Here is a 22147-nt window from a genome sequence, read left to right on the forward strand (position 1 = left end):
TTCGCTAATGTAACGCAGCTTAAAAGGTACAGTATGTAACTTTTGGCCCTCTAGCGGTAATCAAAAAACAAAACTGCAGGCTTTTTTTAGAGAGAACATTGTTTTGATTGTGCTTCGGCTCTGCATGTCTGTGCGGATGAATATGTTTTTTTTTATCATATCTAAAAAAGACAGATTATCCTACTGCTCATAAAACATTCACTATAGGCTTAAGAGATTTAACCAGTTTAGATGGAAAGGATACACTAGCTGAAGATGTTACACCCATTAACAGACACTGTACTTCCTAGAAAATAAATTCCACAACAGCTCTTCAACAACCCATAATGAAATGACCCTTCACAGCTTTACAATGAACTCTGTTAGAGAACTACATATGGAAATGTATCTGTTCAATAAAATACCTTAAGAAATAGCCATCTCCATGTCGCCTTTACAACATTTAAAATCCCTCAGTTCTCGCTATCTCAGCACATCATGTTGATTCTCATTTTATTACGAGCTCCATCACATTCTCTTTTTGCCAGCAGACTTTCCTCTGTTCAACGGAGGTTCGAGAATTAGCGTCCTCCATGAAATAGCGTCCTCCGTGTCAACCTTTCTCACTGGCTGTGACAACTAGTCTATGCCAGTCCAAATTTTCTCTATTTGCGGATATGACGCATATGCAATTTCCAGTGAAAACCATCCCGTCAGGTCTAAATTATAAACACTTATAATAGGCTTACCATAGTGAATCAGGGTAAGACAAAACCCTGTTTTGGAAGAAGGATTGGTGTATAAAAAAGTGTACCTTTAAAAAGGGAGGTGAATTTTTATCATTTTGAAAGCTTGGGTACTTTAATTCATAATTCAACCGAGCATTTGAAGTATTTTGTTCTATTCAGTTGCCCATCCCTACAATGAAGCACAGCAAAAGCTAAAGAGAAGGAGAAACAGAGAGAAAGAGAGGGAGGTGTAACGAGAAAAAGGGAGACGTAGCCAGTAGAAAGCCAATTATCAAACTCATTAAGTAAGCCGCTCTGGTGCTTTAAGAGGCACTGCCTCAATATCATTGCTGGATTTATTACCGTCATTTGCATCCTCTGATGCAGCCCGTCACTTTTTCAACGAGCTAACAGGAGGGGTCACACCAAAACAATCACATGCATCACACATACTGGGTCGGCATGCAATGTGGGTGGCATTGAGAGCGGACAGCAGTGGTACGGTTGTGCTTGTCATGCTAAACAGGGTGGGGTCGTTCAAACAATATTACAAGGACACTGTTATTACACAGTATTACAAGTCAATGTTAGCACAATATTACACATTACGACAAAGTTTAAAGCAGTGAGTCCCAACCAGGGTTACCACATTGGGTACAGGTTCAAGTCACTACCGAGAAAGATATAGCTTTAACCGATAAAACAGTATTTGGCTCAATGACATGATGCTCTTTTTATTTTCTGGATCTTTTATTTTATTCTAAAATATTAAAATTGCAATTCATACATACCATGACTCTTATACACCTATTAAGTACAAGCTATGTTTAGGGAAAAAAAGTAAAAATGTTCACGGTGAAACAACTTTCCTCATTTCATAATGATGAAAAAATGCATTACAAATATTAGAAAAAAATGTCTCACACAGACTTTTTGTGTGACCACTGTGCAGAAAAAAAGCAGGCGAAAAAATGTATGACCATAAAATAAGCAAAAAAAAAAAAAAAAAAAGTAGGCTAAATTACATGTAATACAATATGAATGTAAATTAATTCATAAAAAAAACAGTATACTATGATTAAAAGGAGCATGTTTTGGCTTGGTGTCGAAGACGAATAGCGGTTGGAAAACACTGCTTTATAGGATGATGAGCAGATCATATGTGGTAATTGATTCAAACAAAGGGGAGTACTGGGAAGCATCATATACGAGTGCTGTTGGCATTGGAGGTGGAAAACAAGAAGATGTTAGAAAAGGAACAGGTGGATTTACAGCTGTAATGCTGACTAACCTCGACTGTGTCTCCAAGGACCTGCAGCCCTCTTACAGGCATTCACAGTACCACACTCTGGGGGAAGCGGGGAAGCGAAAAATAGACAAAAGAAAAGAAAGGAAGGAAATAAATCATGAATGCATGAGTGAGCAAGTGAATAAAAGCAGGCAATAAATGAAGAAACAACATCCAGCCATCGGGGCTTTATGCACACGAGGAAACAAACTGAAGATTAATGCATCACCTGGTATTAACGCTGATGATTTATTTAAAATGTCAACTGCTGTCATAAACAATGAGGGGGGGAATGGAAGAAAAAGAACAGTATGCAAGTTAAGCAATGGCTGTTTTCACAGCCACTTGATTTGCGCTTTAGAAATGAATCCAAACATGAACTCCCTTTGGAGACTCTATTTGCCTCCCCCCTCTGCCACCTAAAAACACACACACACACACACACACACACACACAAACACACACACACACACAAACCGATTTCTATCCCTCCTCCACGCGCCTTTAACTCCTATCCTGCTCCTTAAGCAGCTCTCCCTCCCAGCCAGCGCTGTGGAAATAAAAACATCAGGACCTTGCCTCACAGCACCTGTTCAAAAACATTGACATTTTACATTCAGCATTGTCGCTCGGTGGAGCATCCGTGCACTCGCAAGCCTTTCAGAGAGAAAACAGAAAGCAGCTGGAAGGGCTGATTTATGAGGACTAAAACACACTTACTGCTAATCCCAAGCATTTCACACAGGAGAGACAGTGTTTTCCCTTTATCTGTGTGTGTGTGTGTGTGTGTGTGTGTGTGTGTGTGTGTGTGTGTGTGTGTGTGTGTGTGTGTGTGTGTGTGTGTGTGTGTGTGTGTGTGTGTGTGTGTGTGTGTGTGTATTGTGCTAAGGTAATATTTAGCAAGCCCTTGACCAAAAGTGGGAGGAAAACAACATTCGCCAGTTGCGTATGCTTTGGATTTGTCCTGTGTGTCCGAGCATATGGTCTGCTTTATTTAATACAGTTAAAAGAAAATAAAGCGCTGTTTCCCCAACACACGCCTGTGACATGGCTGTTGGTCTGCTGAACAGTCTCTGAGCCTCTGGGACATCTGTTCCACAGAATTAGAGCATTTAGCCGGCTGCAATTACTACAGATAAAGGTTATTAACTCACAGGATTAGATCACTGTATTAAAACATTGGGCTTTTTCCTCATAAACAGCTGCATGCTCATGTTTGTCCATGTGTGCGTTTCTATCTCAATGCAGGAAGAGTAAATTCAACAGAACATGATGTTTAAAGGGATAGTTCACCCTAAATTCATGTTTTACTCGCATCACTCCAAACCTGGATTACTGACTGACTTTTTTCTGTGGAACAGTTTTTTTTTTTTTTTTTTGGTTTATACAACATGTAAATAGGGTCTTAAACTGTTAGGTTACCAACATTCTTTAAAATATCTTCTTTTGTGTTCCAGAAGAAAAATAATGATTATAATTTTTGGATGATCTATCTCTTTAAACACTAACTGTCATTATGTTCTAAACACCACCATACTATTTCCGAAGTATGTAATGTGTAAAACGTGCACCGTATGCACATTTTCAGTATGCATGGGATATCCATTTACATACTTTCGCCAAAAAAAAAAAAAACAGTGCACAACAAAGCATATTGTATGGAAAGCTATATACCATAATGCAGTGACTATTTAATTTGGGTCTCATCACACTTTCAAAGCAATAGATGAACCAAAAGTAACTAATTACCAAATGTTAAGACATATTTACTGACAAATCTAAAGACATTTTTACATAAAATGTAATTAAAAATTAAGATAATCATGAGAAAAACATGGGTCATATCACGACAAAGTAGCATACTACTGTTTAAAATCATGGATGGAGCAATGTTTTACTTACTATAAAAAAAAAAAAAAACAGCAGTATAGGTTATACTGTGCAGTATTCAGTAGTGAGCTTGTATTCAATTCTGAACACAACATCTGTCTTCCTCCAGCCATCACTTGATATTGATCCACAGCAACATGGCCGTCGAACACAGCCATGCACACAGAAGATGGAAAATAGCCTGACTGAGAGAGACTGAGCTAGGAAGGATGCTTCAGCCTTGATTTGAGTGGGTCATATTTTTATAATGAGTAATTCATTACTGATTATGGTAGCTGGTTTGTTTTCGTTCAGCCACAGTCATTGATTTGTTATGGAAGGAGCAGAAAATGTTTTATCCGACTCAATATGAAACAACATCCCATTTACCCTCTGTGTTGTGATGTATTTGAATACAGAATATTCAGTGTAAAACCATTCTCGCACACATTGATGCATAAATTAAATGCGACACTTTATGCAAAGAAGGTTTTACAATTGATTTGCATCGAAATTCGCTGGTTTGTATTTCATCATGAGGTCGAATGAGACCAAGGAGAATTATTAAAAGGAAAAGTTCACCCCCATGTTTCAAAACCGTATGACTGTGTTCACACTGGCACAAAAATCTGATTTTCTACTCGCATCTGACATAGATCGGAATTTGTTGCACAAGTGTGTAAACAAAAATCGTCACGAAATTAGTTTTTTCGCATCCGTTCTGAGCCAACTCCAAATGTGGTTTTAAATCATATACATATCCGACATGGACATTTGACCTAAGTCTAAACACGTATATCCGATTCCCCTTGGAATACCAAGCCACCATAAGGCGAGGATGACACGTTTGCCCACAAACATGGCTTTTGTATCATGAAGCAGACATGCCTGTATGCGCTCACACTAAAACTCAGCTTTATTTATTGAGATGGAAACTTTATAGTAAAGAAATTACACACACACAAACATTCAGGAGCAGAAACCGATTTTCAACCACTGTCCCATGAATTTTATAAATAAAACAGCTTCGCTACGGAGTAATGATGTAATGAGTAAATGATGACAGAATTTTAATTTTAGGGGGAACTACAAAAGGAGATTATCAGTAGAAATACCTGAAAACACTTTGATGAATTAAACCTCAACAGCTCAGTTCACTAAGTGCAGCGAGTCTGTGAATGACTACAAATGGCAGAAAACAACTGACCTTTTTTTAAAGCAGCTTCAATCTCATTATGCAACTCATCTCCCCTTTTCTCTCTAAACTGTCTCTTTTACTTCCTCTTCAGAATCAGCTTTAGAAATTCTTCACCTCCCTGCCTGCCGCGGCCCCTGCTTCTCTGGCTGATTTCAAACTCTACTGACAGCTCTCATGACTAAGGCTCTCATGTCAAACACCATTATATCAGCCATCCATTCATTCCCATAACACTGCTTTAGTGACATTTTCAAGCACTTAGCAGTGCTGCAGTACTGTCTCTTGTGCTACCTCTTATTTCAACCCACCAGCCGCCAGAAAACGTACATTATTAAAAAACGCAATCTAGATTGTACTTTGCTTTGCTTCCTTTTCCAGGCTGGTGGCTGGGATTATAGGTTTAAACGCTCCTGCTTTAACTAGATCAGCGTGATTTAATGCTAATGCTCTCGGACAAAAGCTGCTGGCGGCTTTTTTAGACCACAGCCAGTGGTCTCAGTTTGCCCACAGGTTGCAGAGCATCTCGAGAGTTTGTCAGCCCAATAGAAATGTAACCCTGACAACAATCATATAACCTTATATTGGAAAATGAGAATTTCCAATCCCCTGCACTGAGATGTGGACTTTGGTCACCGTTGAGCAGGGAGAATATAAAGGAAAGAAAACAGATTACCTGCTGATTAGCCTGTGTTACGGGGCAGCTCTAACCTTTGTGAAACAGACTGCCAGTTCTGTGCTAAGCCGAGCATGGCTCCTCGTCTTTCCCAGCTGAGAGAGAGAAGTGCCACGACAAGCCTACCGCTCCCTATTAAGTAAGCGCTCTGAGCAGTGAGCCTTGCACATCCATCAGCACACAATGACACACAGTCCTGCCATCCACCAGCCTCCCTCTTCTTCTTTTTTCTTTCGGAGAAAGAGGTGTCGTGTTTGCTTAGTTCTTCTGTCTTAGATGGTGACAGGAAATTATTCATAATTTTGAGTGCTGGTGGCTGCGAAATGATAATCCAACACTCGAAAACACAAATAAGCACTGATGACAGACAAAACTGAGCTGTCAATACTCAATGATACTTCAAAAACAAAACGTATGCAAATAATAACCAGGTCTTTAAAGTCCCCTTGTAGTCAATAATTATATCCCTTAAAACTCATCTTTGATCACCAAAATGACATATTTAAACGTTTTTTTTCTCTCTTAAAATAGCTTTAATGTAACTCTACACCCTTGTCTCGTTTAGTATACACGGTTTTATGAATATGCAAATTAGTCCCACCTCCACTCACTCGCACAAGCTCAGAGATCCACTCGTTGACGATCACACGTTGACATGATTGGTTACGAGGTAGTTCGTCACCATCAGCAATGGTGTTGATTTATAAATTTGCACATGGTTTGTCTTAAAGCATATTAAAACCACCACATAAGCATATTAATAACATTAAAAGCTGTACTTTCACCACAGGGGGACTTTAAAAGGTTTGAAATGCTAGCTTCTCACAAAGCAAAAAACACTCTCCCCTCTCAGAACTGGCAAGAGACTTATTAAAAAGCAGTAGAGCAACTCTTATGTTAAAGGGATAGTTCACTTCAAAATGAAAATTCTGTCATCATATACTCACCCTCAAGTTGTTATAAACCTGTATTCATTTCTTTCTTCTGCTGAACACAAAGGAAGATATTTTGAAGAATGTCAGTAACCAAACAGTTAACTGGTCCCATTGACTTCCATAGTATTTTTTCTTTCCTACTATGGAAGTCAATGGGACCAGTTAAATGCTTGGTTACTGACATTCTTCAAAATATCTTCCTTTGTGTTCAGCAGAAGAAAGAAATTCATACAGGTTTGAAACAACTTGAGGGTGAGTAAATTATGACAGAATTTTCATTTTGAAGTGAACTATCCCTTTAACCGCAACACTTATGTTAGGGTGTGGGTGATTTCCCAGGCGTTGTTATGTGGTTACTAAGGTGTTCTGAGATATTTTAGCATATTAGGGTGTTATGGGCAGTTGCTTACTGGCCCAATTTTAAAATAGTCCCTCAAGTCTCTACATACTGATTCTAGAGTGTGGTATTTTTTATTTTACTGTACTATTTTTATTTATTGTATTATTATCATTATCATTATAAACTGTAATTTATAATTAATAGTAAAAATGTATAATTCATATAATATAGTTAATAAAACATTTAAATACAGTATATATATTATTCAACACTATAATTGATAAAAATATTATTATTATTATTCTACACTTTTAGAAAAAAAAGGTACAGAGGTTGTCAGTGGGGCGGTACCCTTTCAAAACGTACACATTTATACCTAAAGAGTGCTCATCAATACCTTAAAGGTACATATTGGTACCAAAAGTACATAGTGCCTAAATGGTACATATTATAACCTTTTTAAAGGGTACCGTCCCAGTGACTGCTTTTGTATCTTTTTCTGAGACTGTAGAAACCATAAATGTGAATGAAAAATATAGTGAGAACTGAGAATCAAACTGAAGCGAGATTCAATTAGACCAGCGGTCAGGAACATATGGCTTGCAAACCGTATGTGGCTCTTTGACAAAAAAAATAATGTGGCTCACGAGGTCTCGCACCCTTTACCAATTAATGATCGATGAATAAAAAATTAGACATCAATAGAGATCAGCTTCCTAGCTTTCAAGTTGTACTAGCCAAAGTGCTTTCAGTGCTGTTTGCGAGTGTCACGAAAGTAATCCTAGAGCTCAAGCAGCTACGTAGCTTGTTTGTGGTAATGGAAAAACAATTTTTATAACAGCAGTGAACATGTAAAAGTAGGCTATATAAAAAAAGTGACTGGACTGAAACATACCCTTTTATTGAAACTGCTGTGCCAAGAGACATTTCAAAACATTTTACAGGTACCGGTACTTTCGCTTTTGCAGCAGACCCATAAATGTGTCGTATTTACGATAATACGCGCAGTTTTCAGTGGAAGATACTGTTTTAGGTAATTAATGACAAAACAAGGATGAATGAGATAGTAAAGAGTGGGATATGCTTGATATTAAAAATAAATATTAAAAGCGCAATAAGCCACGAAAGAGAACTGGATCTTTTACTGATTCCATATTGCTTATTTATTTATGGGGATATCATAATTTTTTTTGCTGTGAGTCTTTTGGAAAAATCTAATTTAATCAATCAAAATTTTAAAAACAGCTTTTTGGTCAAAAAAGGTTCCTGACCCCTGAAATAGACCATAACAGAAACAATGTGTGTGAATACGAGGAGTTGGATGTAATATAATTGTAATATTCAATTATACTTAAGTGTGAGCAATAGCAAGGTGCCTAAGTTGCCTTAGTAAGTAGTACCACTAAACAAAATTGTCTGCAATAAAAATGACCTATTTTTATGCGAAATGACACTTAGATGAAGGCCTATGTGACTAATATATATGCCATTTGTCATAAAATTAAAATCATTCCCTTTCTATTACAGAAGCTTAGCAGAACAGAGCGCACTTATCGTGTACAGTCTTGTCCATTTAATTTAATACCACGACGACAGATGGCGTCCAATTTTCTATTTGACAATTACAAATTGGCCTTAAAAATAAACAGACAAAAGACGAGACAGGCAAGAACTGTTCCAAGTCATTCAAACACAGTTCCACTGCCCACAGAGCCTGACCCTCTCCTACACAGTGCAAATAAATTCAAATCATTGCTCGGGCCGATGCTTATTCAATCCAGGCTAATATCAGTGCTCTACCACACTGGCCCGATGGCTGACATTTAACATTCCTCGGCAGCAGAGACGGAGGGGGGAGAAATGGACCCGCTTATGCGCCTTGACACGGTGCCCTCTGCAGGAAAATAAAAACATGGCTTTCACTTACTGCCAGCCTGTGCGCTGAGCCTATACATCACCTCGGCTACAGAGGAGACTGATCCAAGGTCAGCTCCATTTCCTCACCGAGCTATTTTTCTATCACAATCACAGAGCGAGGCCCGGAAGAGACGCGCTAACACAATCATCTGCACAGAGACAGTACGGACTGCAAACCACTCCAGACTCTTATGCAAGCTATTGACTCGGCTGCATAAAAGGAAATAGGGTTAGCATGCAAACGAACACTGCGCTAAACGGACTACAGGTTGTGTAGATTTCAATCTGAGCAGCAAATCTTCACAGCACGTCTGAATTTGCAGTAAACATTAAAATGCTACAAGAATTTTACCCAACACGACTTTATGGGGGACCGTAGTCCACTCGTATCTCACAAGCAAACACCATTAATGCTGAGCAGTATGCGTGCTGATTGCTTGGCTTGGCTGAGCAGTTGGTGTGCGCGTTTGAATGTGTGTGGGTAAGGCTCTGGAGTCATCACAGTACTTCACGGTAGGTTAACACTCAAAGTGCCTTGGGAAATAACATTTAGGCTACATAACGCTTACTTAACACAACTTGGGTTACTCATACCAAAGCCAGCGTTTCTGTGGTCCAAAGTGTAAGTGACTAGAGCAAAAGCCAGATAAAGCAAAGCTCTGATGATCATAATGTAGTTTTTTTTTTTTTTTTTTGATGGGAGGATGGCGAAAAGGAAGCATTATGCATGATGAAGAGATTGAACTAGCTTGATTTTAGGTTGGTTTCACACTTTGCGAAATGCAAAGAATACGAGATGCTCTTTTCAGGAAATGTATTCAGACACAAGCCGTATGCAAGATATACCAATAAGCCGATAACTGTATACTGTAATATACTAAAAATAGAGTACGTCTAAATAAATTAAAAATAAAACCGACATCAATTAGTTTTGAATGCTACAAGGTAATTTAGGCATCATTATAATGTATGAAAAAAGGAAATTCATTCTGAGATTTGATAAAGATTATATTTAAAAGCGTTATTAAATGATTAGGCGTTTTATAGGTGAACTTCAAGACAGCAAAGGTAATCATAAGGTAAAAATAGGGTAAATTATCATAATTAAATATTCAATATCAAACAATACCAATAATGAAATAAAATTGAATATCAACCGATAACCGATATGGTGTAACAGGTCACATGAACTGCACCACAGACCACTTTTACAAGCAGATCTGAGTGTAGCTCACTGTTGTGCACCCAGATTAAAAATAAAATAAACTAAAATACACATGCAAAAGTGGTTATTTTTTCATTTTGTGTAGTTCGCTGTTGTGCAAACAGACTGTGGTAAAGTAAAGTAAAATAAAAAATAATGTTCAATTTCATTTTCAGTTCACAAATAGTTTGCATTACTATTTTACAGCATTCAAGCAGTAAACTTACATGACATTTAATTTTTTTAAAAGATGATGCATTGAACATACGCACATCTTCCATTTTAAAATAAACAGCAAGGCACCAGTGCGGACACTCTTCATCCTCTTGATGAAGGCACAATGATTTAATCTGATTGTCTGATCAGGAAAAGCTCTAACAAAACATCCCTAAAAATTCTTCCATTCAGTCGCCCTTTCTCTGCCGGTCCTGTCACTCTCTTTTCACTTTACAGCTTTGGCCCTTGTACCTCCCTCCTCTCATTCTCTCTTGTAGACGAGAGCCGTGGCCTTCCTCCCTCCCCCATCAGCCATCTCTTAGGGTGAAGCGCAGTGGCAGATGGGGAACATACTGCAGCTGGCTAATTAAAGGAATCTGAATCTTCAATTAAATATCCAAAAACACTGGACCTGTCACCTCTGCGGAATTCTCACTGAACACAGGCTCCAACATGCTTTGTGTAACATAAGCCTATTTAGCGTAATCCAGCATAGGGATGAGAGCTAGAGTGAGATTATGAATGAAATGGCTCTAAATGCAGAGAGGAATTCCTCACTATGACCTCAACCCTCTGGCTTTTTCCTCTAAAGAGCATTCCTTCATAAATTATCTACTTAAAACACAAGTCCTCTTGTACCATATGTCTTCACCTATTATACGGATATCCAAACCTCAGTGCTGAGAAAATGTATACAGGCCCTGTTGTTGTTTTTTAAGTTATGTACCAAATTAGAAGGTAAAATAGAAATAATCTTTCAATTGAGTCGTCTTTAAAAGCTGCATGCAAAACCAAACATACAACGTGAGAAGTGTAGTCCGATTCAAAGACAAATTCTTTGTAGTGAATCAAAAACATACAGAGCAACCTGTGTAGCCTAATTCCTGAAACAAAAGACTCTTAACAGGCGGTTCTTTTAAGTGAATAAAAAATATACGACGCAACTAATGTAGTCATATTGACGAAAAATGCCTCTTATGAGCCAGATTTGATCTGATTTGAATGAAATATAGACATTTTTTTCTACATGTAAGAGTATGCAAGCTAAATAGACATTATAACTGAAATATCCCAAGATGAACCAGAATCTATTTAATTGGAATCAAATCAAGCTTGAGAATCAGAGAAAGATTAGAAAATATAAATCAATACACACCTCTTCTCAACTTTAGTTGCACTGCCAACAATCTGTCTCTCACATTGCCTTAACTTTTGTTGAAAATAAATGACTTCTGCACGCTTTGTCTTTGTTCGCTGTGTGAACATCCCTGAAGTAATAACCGTGATTGCAGGAAGAAATAATTCAATGCTTAATTATCAGCTTATCAAAGTGTTTGCAAAAACATCCTCGTCTGCAGATACAGGGAGCGATGCGAATAAAATATGGTGTGTGTATTTACCCTTTCCTTGGGGGTTAACCATATGAGCACACCATCAATCCCATGAACACTTATGCTCTCTCCTCAGCACCTCGATATCCCTGCAACTGACACCTAATCTGCCACTCTCCGGCGGGATGCTGAGATAGCCGCGGCCCGAGGCCGATACCCGCAGGACCCACTTGATTAAACACAGCAGTTGGGGTTATGACAAAGAATATAGCACCTGCCACGACACCTCCCATCATCACTCATTTAGCTGCTAAATATAAAACTTCCGCAACGCTAGTGATTACGGCAAACGTAATCAGCGTCAGGAGAAGGAATAATATTGTTACATTCTACGTAATTCAAATCAATATTGAGACCACGGCGAAAAGAGCACACAGCCAAACATCAATATTTTCAGAGGGTTTGTTCAGGTATCAGGCAGGCAGCTGGCGACAAAGACCCTGTGGACCAATGAGAGCTCTGCCCCTTCCTGCCCTGGACTCCACTGTCTGTTTTCCCTCTTTCCACCTAAACAATGGGTGTCAAAACCTTCTGTCCGCTGTCCTCCCCCATCCCCTCCCTCCATTTCTCTTTTCAGATGTTTGCTGTCTCTCTCTGTGATAACTGCACTAGCACATCTATTTTAGAGTGGCTGCAGAGCTGGGTTTCCAGACAGGCTCAGGTAAAGATGATCAAGATAACATAAAAGGAGAGGAAGGAGCCCAACTTAATACATTTCCTTTCCGGCCCCCTCAGTGGCCTTCAGGAGCTTTATTTCTGACAGGATTCAGCGAACAAGAGCCCGTGTCAAGGGAGCTTACCCTCAATTAAGCCAAGGTAAAATAATGCTTGTTCTGGGAGTGGTTGTGAATACATTACACCCTCCCGTCACCCTTTTGGCAAAGTGGTCCTCCGCATATTGGATGGAAGGGACTTTTTTCTCCCCTTTTCAAAACTGCAGGTGTAAAATTACACTTCTACCAACTGCTGTGCTTAAACATGTCGGAGAGTGATTTTTCTCCATTAAGCTTGAGGGCTAAACCGAATGCATCACCTGAATTCTCCAACAACCCGCTGAAATTACAGGTTCATCCGTGGCGCTATTTTAGAACACTTATTAGTTTCTCTCAATGGACAAATAAAGTACTTCAAGTGTTTAACCTTTCCTCCCCTCCCTCACTGTAACTGTGGTTGTTTTCCTTGGTTTAAAACCAGACTTGCACTAGCCATGGATGTGCAAAACGGTTTATGAAGGCCTATATAATTAGTACTGATGAAATATAAAAATTCTGCCTGATATGATAAGCCAATAATTATTTTCATGTTATGGCTAAAATTCTTTACTATTTTGTCTAAAGCCAGGTTCAATCCTAAAACATTCCTCGGATCCTAGGCCCAAATCTGAAGTCTTTGATAATTAGTTTTACATGTTCACCGACAGCCGATTGATCATCGTTGCGCTAAGATTTGACAGAAAGTCCTGTAGTGTGGCTTCTCCTACGACAACCGACAAATAAAAAAAAACAATAGGAAGTTAGGAACGCCGAACCGGACGATGCAATTAGTGAAACAACAACAAATCACCACTTGCTCCACACATCGCCATACTTCGTTTTTTCCAGTTTTCTTTTCAAGAGAAAATCAAAACTAACGCTAGAGATTGTTTTTGTTTGCAAGCCACCATTTCTATTCCGCCTGTAAATGCAGCTCACAGTCGCCAAACGTGTCACGGCTAAAGCCCAATTTATACTTCTGCGTAGAACTTATGCTGTAGCTACGTCGTAGGCTGTGTTTAGCGCGCGTACCCTTCGGCGTACCCTGACGTGCACCTCTCCAAAAATGTAACAGCGCGTCAATTCTGCGCGGACACAAGCCCTGTGATTGGTCTGCTAGAACCCCTCCCTCGGGTTTCACATGCTCCCTCTGCATGAGTAATTGCACGTCAACGCGGAAAACGACGCAGAAGTATAAATTAAAACCAACACGCGTTGCCTACAGCGTAGAGGCTCCGGCGTAGGTCCGACGAAGAAGTATAAATTGGGCTTAAATAAAAAACTCCAGACGAGTCTTTTTGTGTGTCCGTTTATAAAGCACCTTGACTGCTTAACAGTCAGACATTAATGACAACTGAGATCCTACAGTGTGACATGGCTCACAGCGAGGATCATGTTCATACAGTCTTAAAAGACTATTAGGCAACCTTTTTTTTTAACAAATTATGAATCATACAGTGTGCACCCAGCTTAGTGTAAATGTAGAAATATTAGTATTGTAATTAAGTGTTAAGGTTTTATTACAGTATAAAATATTTTTCTTGTTTTTACAGTGAAATTACAATATTACTAAAGTAATATATATTTTGTTTCATATTTTTATTTAGCAAAAAAAAAAAAAAAAGATAACCAATATTACTGTGTTACTGTTATTTAGTGAATCTCTAATGGTTAGGCTGGCTTCAGGATCACTCACTTCATCAACTATTCAAGCAACCATCAACTATTGACACCCATTGACACTAGCTCATCATAAAATCAAGAAATTATCACATGTACCTTCTGCTAACACCACAACAGGAGACTAAATGTTTGGATAAATATATTCAGAAGATGATGCAAGGATAATTAAATGACCCAAGTGTGATGAGTACTTCACTCTGATGACAGGTCACGTTCAGAAATTTGACTACATTGGGCTGAGGCAGGATTAACACATACTTGCACTTCATATGAGTCATCCACTTTTCTGTTGATAAGAATCCAGGAGAGATGGAGATGTCCTGCCCTCTGCTCAAACTCTTGTCTCTCGCCCCCTCTTGTCGCTCTCTCTTCCCTAGCAGTGCACAGTATGACAGACGAGTAAACACAGATGCTGAGCAGCAAACTAGAGGAGACCGTTTCATCAGCGTTGACAGTCCTGCCTGCTGTAGGAATCAAACAAACAGCACAGGCAACTACTTGGCTGTAATAAACTGACAGGGAGAAAAATGGAGAGGAAACAGTGGAATGGACATATTGAAGAGAGTCAATGCTTCCAGACATTAAGATATTATGCTGCTTGTGCAAGTTTAGACCTAATTAAAATCAAGAATTGTTACTGTGGTTTATGACTTTAAGGCTTAGTGTAAGTTAAGTGTAGTTACTGACTGGTTGTCAAGAATGAATAAACTGTCAATTTAAATCTACATAAACAAAATATATGTAAGAATATGTGTGGTCCAGGTATTCCTTACAGGATAGTAGACAAAAATTTGGTCCATATATATATATATTAGGGGTGCCGCGAGACTAAAATGTGACGAGATTTCTCGTCGAGTGAAAAGCAGTCTTGCGATATCGCCATGACGGAGCGTGAGGGAGAAATTAACATAGATGTATGCCACCTCTACATCGTTTTGCTGTTTGTTTTTGTTTTTTACATTGTAAACTATTGTAAACTGCTCCGCTCATCCAACACGAGTTGCAGTCGCTCAGTGCAGCAGGAATCACAGTTCACTGATCGCTTGACGATGGTGGAGGATTCGTTGCGCAACAGAACCTAAACGTCTGTCTTATCTTGTAGAATGTGCAGTCATCACCGCTTTTCCCTATACACAGAGAACGTGCGATCTCGAAAGTGAAAGTAAAATGCGAGCTCCCTGATGCGAGCGAGTCTGGACTTTGTAGTTGTGGCTCTGGTCTCTGTTTGCACTGTTTGAATACTGAGAGTACTTTCATTATGGTTGCAGTTGCACTTATTGTTTGCACTTAAGACTAAGAATTTTTTTTATCCGGTTTTTATTTCTATATTCAATGTGTGGAAAGAAGTTAAATTAGGTCATCACACACAGCCTCAATCAGAAGTTATGGAAGCTCATAATTCATGTACAGTACAGTAACGTCTGAAGTGACTCGTGAAATAATACCGGAGAAAAGCAAATCAGTTGAGTTTGTGGCGAAACATTTTACAGTTAATATATTGTTGTCATTCAATGCATTTGATAATTCATACTCATAAAGTAGAACTGAAATGACATCCATTACAATATTATTAGTTAAAACATTTCAAAATGCACATAATTTTCCAGTCACGAATTTTGTGATTGAGGATTTTTATAAAATATTGTGCAAAAATCTCGTCTCGTTCTCATGAACCCAATCTCGTGTCTCGACTCGTGAGATAAGTGTTTTGTCACACCCCTAATATATATATATATATATATAAAATGTAAAAATGCACGTTTTCTGTAAGGGTTATGTATTTTTCTGATTTGTTTTGTTAAAATCCGAAATGATTTTATAAATATTTCTACCTCAAAAACACAAAGCATTAATGGAATCGGAAATCACTAAATTCAGCACAATTCCCATCCCTACAGGAAACAAAATCACTGCACCTACTAGAAGACATGAGAGCCTATTACTTACATGGATACTGTGGTTTGCCCCGCCCAGAACGCCGTGTCACCGGGCCGCCTGCAGACACCTCGCCACGTCCTGTCCAATAGAGTCAAAGCCAATTAATTACCTTCCCCTCTTAATATCACTGATTAAGATAAAGAGATAAATAAATGCATCAATCTCCGAGCCCCAAGAGGATCCTCGGCTGAACGGCATCATGACAGCTGAAAGGCCCTGCCACCCCCCAGTGCTACAGATGTGACACTGTGTGTAAAGGAAGGGGGCAGGGCTCATGCTCAGAAAAGAAGGAAGCTATTTGTTCGGAGCCTACACAGCTGTCACTAGCAGAGTCCGGTTCAGTCATAGTCGTGTATGCAACCATCTCACCACCCACCATGAACAAACACACACACAAATGTAATTCAAACGCAGAGGTTAGACAGGACGGCCACTGCCCCTCGGGTCTGTGCTGCATTCATGACCACATGACGCGGGCAGCCACAGTGAAAAAGGCGGAAGGGGTCACTGCACCTGGTCAAACTCTGTTTTTTCCACTGCTGTTTGGCAAAAAAACACATCAGAATCAATTACATCCGTTCACCTCTAAAGCCAGCTAATCCACTTGTGTGCCATAAGCTTCCATGTAAATCCAGTTTTATACTGCGTAGCCTGTGCCCCCATTAATCACTGCTGGCACGGTCAGAAACGGGCCGCTCTGAAGGGACAGCCTGCGAAATACCAAAGTGGAAGAGGTCGCAGTTAAGGCTGCTGACACTATTGTGGAAAAAAACAAAACAAATGCAAACTGCAAAAAGCCTTCTATTAGCATTGCAACAACAGCTTATGAACTCGAGATCACACAGGATAATTATTATACACAATAATTTGGTTGAGTGGGAAGCGTGTTTGTTGCATGCTTCATTTTTTCCATGCAAAACAAGCCAAAATGCATCTATTATACTTCCAAGTAATTATTTAAATGCCAAGCTACAGAAAATTGTTTCAAATGAGGGGTCATTTTAAATGAGTCTGGCCTAACACCATTCATATAAAAAAAGCGTTTCATGCATTCTCCTGCATTTACATCACAAAAACTTATTCTGGTTTCAATTTATGTTTTTACTTACATAATAATAATAATAAAAGACTTTGTGAGGGACTTACAATGGAAGTGAATTGGGCCAATATTTAGAGGGTTTAAAAGCATAGCCTAAAGTTTAAAATTTTACAGAAGCAATTTTTTCTTCTGTTCAGTTGTTTTCATAATTTTTACAGTAATTTTAGGGGTTTATGTGTTAGGTTGTCATGGCAGCAAAGTTAAACTAGATATAACTACACCACAAGGGTTGTAAAGCCATTTCTTTTTTACACTAAAATTATGTTACCACACATATTGTTTACGTACTGTGGCTATACTATTTAAACATTGAGTATTTTAACATGTATAATCCATTATAGCCCCAATTCACTTCCACTGTTAGTGCTTGAGTGTAACAGAGTCAAGTCAAAATATTCTTTTGTAATTAACATTGTCATAAATGCGGTCAGTTGAGCCTAACTTGTATTGAATATTCTTTAGACATTTTTGAGAAATGATTTGTTTTGCCCATACAATGGAAGTTTTGGTTACCAACATTCTTCAAAATATCTTCTTTTGTGCTCCACAGAAGAAAGAAAATCCTACATGAGGGTGGACTATCCCTTTAAATACGATTAAAAGTGGTAGGTGCACAAATTGGCACAAACAGATTATTTGACACACAATGCATGTCTACTTTACAAGTAGACCAATTACTCACAACAATAAAATCACATCATACCATGGTTCCTGAACCAGCACGATGCTATTTGAAAGTTAAAAAGCACGAGTCAGTGGCAGGCAGACACAGACATGCATTAATAAATGATAAAATAGCTGCTCTAATCCCCTTGTGCAGAGCCAAGTACTTTTTCCTCATCAGCGAGTGTGATATTTACACAGAAACTGGAGCGTACTCCTGAGACGAGACAGGAGAGAGATGTACATTCTGTATTTGCTCAGGTTTTAACAGTCTGCTCCCTTATAAAGTGGTGAAACTGCTTATTTGTTACCGTTGCAGCTTGCCGTGAGCGTCAGCTTATCATATTCTTTCACACTAGCTTTCCTCTTCCCTTCCTCCCTCTTATTCTCTTCTCTGTGACAGATGTAGACACCACCATTGACCTAAATCACTCTTTTCCAGCACATTAACCCCGGTGCCTGTCCAAACACCTCGCAGAAACGCAACACTACAAGAGGCACGTCGCCGCTGCCGCCACCATTTTAAACAGAGCCCCGTCTCTCACCTGCGCTAATTGTTAAAATGTCCTCTCATTACACGTGGGTGGCTGATGATGGAGCCTGCCAACACAGCTACTGAACACAAAATGAAGCCGTGATAGACCGAATTAATTGATTAAATGAGAAGAAGCTAGAGAGAGAGAAAAAAAAGGAGTGTCAATCAACCCCGGAGAGAAACAGCAGGGAGTGGGACGGGCGAAACGGCTAAGATACAATCGAGCTTGGTGCTTCCCAGCGCGGATCAATACGATTTGAATTTTTTAAAGCTCTGTTTATGAAATGCAATAATCTCTCATTAAAAATGCAGACGGCACGTGTGGTGTAAATGATTCATGGTTTGATATAATAGGCTCCTCTAGGTGAGGCTTGCACTGCAGCACCGGCCAACGTGATAAAAAATAAACCATCTCACGGATGAAAGCGGTTCGGTGCAAACTCAGGGACACACAGGTGCAAGATTTGCCTCACTTAATGGAACAAAACATCACATATTTCTTCCCCTTCCCATTTTTTTTATTAAACACCGGGACACCCCAGATCTCTCAGTGTGAAGCACTAACCGCACAGACTACCCAAGCTCATCTAATGCCAGATGATTTACTATCTCTCCTTCAGACACCATTTTTCCCCTGATTTCCTCCATCCTCTCGTTCGACCCCTCCCTCCCTCGCTCGCTCGTTGATTCTCTCCGCAGCGCCGGCTCCCTGTGAGAAAATGAAGAGATTAAGGCAGTAGCATGTGCCTGACTTTGATTTAGGGGAAACTGGCTAATCATAACATAGACAGTTTAGTGCAATCTTGCATAATGAAACGCTCTGCACTAACCACCTAATGCATACTAATTTGAAACAATCCACTCCTGGGACTGGAAAAGCATGAAGGGACTGGCCTGAGAGAAGCGAGGCGCTCATCAACACTAACAGCCAGGAACGTCGATGACACACATACACGCAAACAAACAGCTTTTTTTGGCCTCGGACTACAGGCACGAATAAAGATTCGCTGCAGAGGGGTGTGAATGCTCAGAGGCAGACTTGAATGGAAAGGTCAAGCATCATTATCAAACAACTAAATAAACAGCACTGCAGCTGTTAGTTGGCAACATCATGGTGCTGCAACTGTGTTTGCGTCCACCTAAATCCTCTATCTTTATCCTTTTCTCCAGCTCAGACATCACATTAGGACTGTCATATCCTGTATTGATCCTTTTCCAGACAAGGCTTTATTGCTCCTCTTATACCTAGTCACAGGGATAAAGCTATGCTGGCATTCTTCGGTTCAGAGTGCATTAATATGAACTGCGTCCACATCCAGTGATAGTACAGAATCTGGAATTAACATCGGCAGCATCAAGCGGGGGGTTGGGTTGTACATCCGTTATAAGGGTCAATGAGATAATGGTAATGAAGCCAAGATGCAGAAATATGAAAAACAAAAAATTATATAATCCTTCCTCACTGTATCAATTAGTCTCTCTCTCTGTAAATTTTATATACACACTGTTGTGAATGAATGAATTACATTTTAAAAAGGGACAGTATGAAGACATTTATAATGCAAAAAAAAATTGCTTTCTTTTTCTTTACATGATATTAAGCAGGAAATGTTTTTTTAGCACCAAATCAGATATTATTAAAATATTAGAAAATACATATTAGAATGATTTCTTTAAAAAAGAAAGATTGTAATAATATTTCATCATATTACGGGTTTTAAATGCAGCATCGGTGAGCATAAGAGACTTCTTTCAAAAACATAAAAAAATCTTCCTGACCCCAAACTTTTGAACTGTAGTGTGTAAACGTAAAGTGATTAAAATGTAAACTTCTCTTAAAAAAAAAAATGTGTATGAATGTTATAACCAACATGAATTTTATTTTCCGTATAAAACCAACATTAATCTAAAGAGTACCTTTCCAAAACCTTGACAACATGCGTTTTAAACTACATTTTTAAAGGATTTTTCCTTTTTTTATTTTTAATCGTGGACACTCTTATTTGTCATTGACCTATAAACTAAGTGTTGGGAATTGACTATACCTAATCTTTAAGTTAATTACCTTTAGTCAAGGCCAATACCCTCGTCCTCAGGAAACTACTGTGCTTGTGAGATTGAGTGCAAAGAAAGGCCACAGCACCAATAAAACTGTGCTCTTAAAAACCATCAGAGGAATTAATAGCTTGGCCTTATTTCCTCTCTCAGCTTTCATCCCTCCAGAACATATTCAATATTCTCTCACCACGATGTTTTAAACAGTGAAAGTGTTTCCTTTCTCTGATGTGGCCTAATCATTTCTCAAGGAGAGATCTAGCATTGCAGAAACACATTACGAGTTTAGCGTTGACATCGGTGCCAATCGACACCTTTTAGCCGGCGCATTCACGTCCGTCAGGAGAGGCGGGCGGCGACGGGCATGTGCACTTGACAGCTATATCGCTCTCCTTGCCCTCTCCTCCTTTTTCCTCTCACTCCATTCTCTTTTTATCAGCGGCTGAGAGAGAACTGACAGCATATTTAACATTGCAGTTTTGCAGCACATTTGTGCTCCTCTGGCCGATTTCCCCCCAGACTCATCAATGCCGCATTACCAAGTCAAATCAGGTGGTGCTGCAGAGCTCGCCTCACACCAACACATAACAGCCAGCACTGTGAGCATCACCATCACAGCCTGGGAGAGAATATAAAACACTCTGCTCTCATGGCTCGCCCCCACCGCCGCTCTCATTTCTCTGCAGCCTGAGATTATAATCTCACAGGCCAACTGTTACCCTGTTATTGTTTCTCATTTCAAGAGTCCGATCAAATTAAATTTTTCCCCTTTTAAGTGACACGATGTTTGGAATCGAATACTAGCTTCTCAATTACTTACTGAATAATAGGTATATGAAAACAGCAGCTACTGTTTCTTAAAGATAGTCAGCACATTGTTGTCACTTGACTTTATCACTCCGCATGTTTCATTTATCAAGTGGCGTCCCTCATATTTGAATTAAAAAAAAAATATTTTTAGGGTTGGCAATTAAGCAGAGTGATTTAGTGTGATTAATTGTAAATGGCCCCTAAATCTACCATAGGCTGTTCAATTAAATAGTCAGAAAAATTAAAATTATACAATCACTAAAACCCCTTTTGTGACACCTATTACAAAATGAGTTACTCTTCTGCCACAATATCAGTTAAAGTCTTTGAATTAGCTTCATTGAGGGGCTTTTCTCAGCAAATACATACACACACACAATGCATGCAGAGAGAAAATTTGCATGCTCTGCACAACATACTACATTCCACATTCAGTGGTAAAAGGAGTATGGCAGTATGTTTTTCCAAACATAACCATATTCTCTACCTCTCCCCTGCTCTCCATTTCCCGCTTCTGACCATCCTTCTATCAGAGGAAAGGTCACACTCACTGCCCCCTTTCATCATTCTTATCACCATACTGCCATTTACAAGGCAGACAAGCTCTCCGCTGGCACAAGCTCAAGAAGGTAGGTTAGAAGGGACAATGAAATGAATCTGCCATTTATTTCCCCCTGTTTTTTTGGTTGTTGTTGTTTCCACGGCTGCAGAGGCAAGACAAAATGCTCTTGGGAGGAGGAAGAGAGAAAGAGAGAGACTGTATGCACGAGTGAGAGGAAGCATTGTGTATTGTTTACTCTAATTCACAGCGCATGGCGTTGATTAGCAGAGCAGACTGCGACACTGAGCCTTGGTGAGGCACTGAAGGAATAAT

The 22147-nt window shown here is 39.3% G+C and overlaps 1 protein-coding gene across 3 annotated transcripts in view; it reads right to left on the reverse strand.

The window, feature by feature from the left end:
* Window positions 1-22147, reverse strand: part of rerea (arginine-glutamic acid dipeptide (RE) repeats a) — a 147477-nt gene that overhangs the window by 108346 nt on the left and 16984 nt on the right. For 2 of the 3 annotated variants that reach the window (XM_079589138.1, XM_079589135.1), the window contains exons 2-3: window positions 16121-16189; window positions 14432-14546 (exon numbers count right to left, since the gene is read on the reverse strand). The exons of the other annotated variant lie outside the window; for it this stretch is intronic. The gene's annotated coding sequence lies outside the window, so the exon portion shown is untranslated. The remainder of the gene's footprint in view (window positions 1-14431; window positions 14547-16120; window positions 16190-22147) is intronic. 3 annotated transcript variants of the gene reach the window in all.

This window comes from Phoxinus phoxinus (genome assembly GCF_949152265.1).
Source record: "Phoxinus phoxinus genome assembly, chromosome: 18".
NCBI lineage: Eukaryota > Metazoa > Chordata > Actinopteri > Cypriniformes > Leuciscidae > Phoxinus > Phoxinus phoxinus.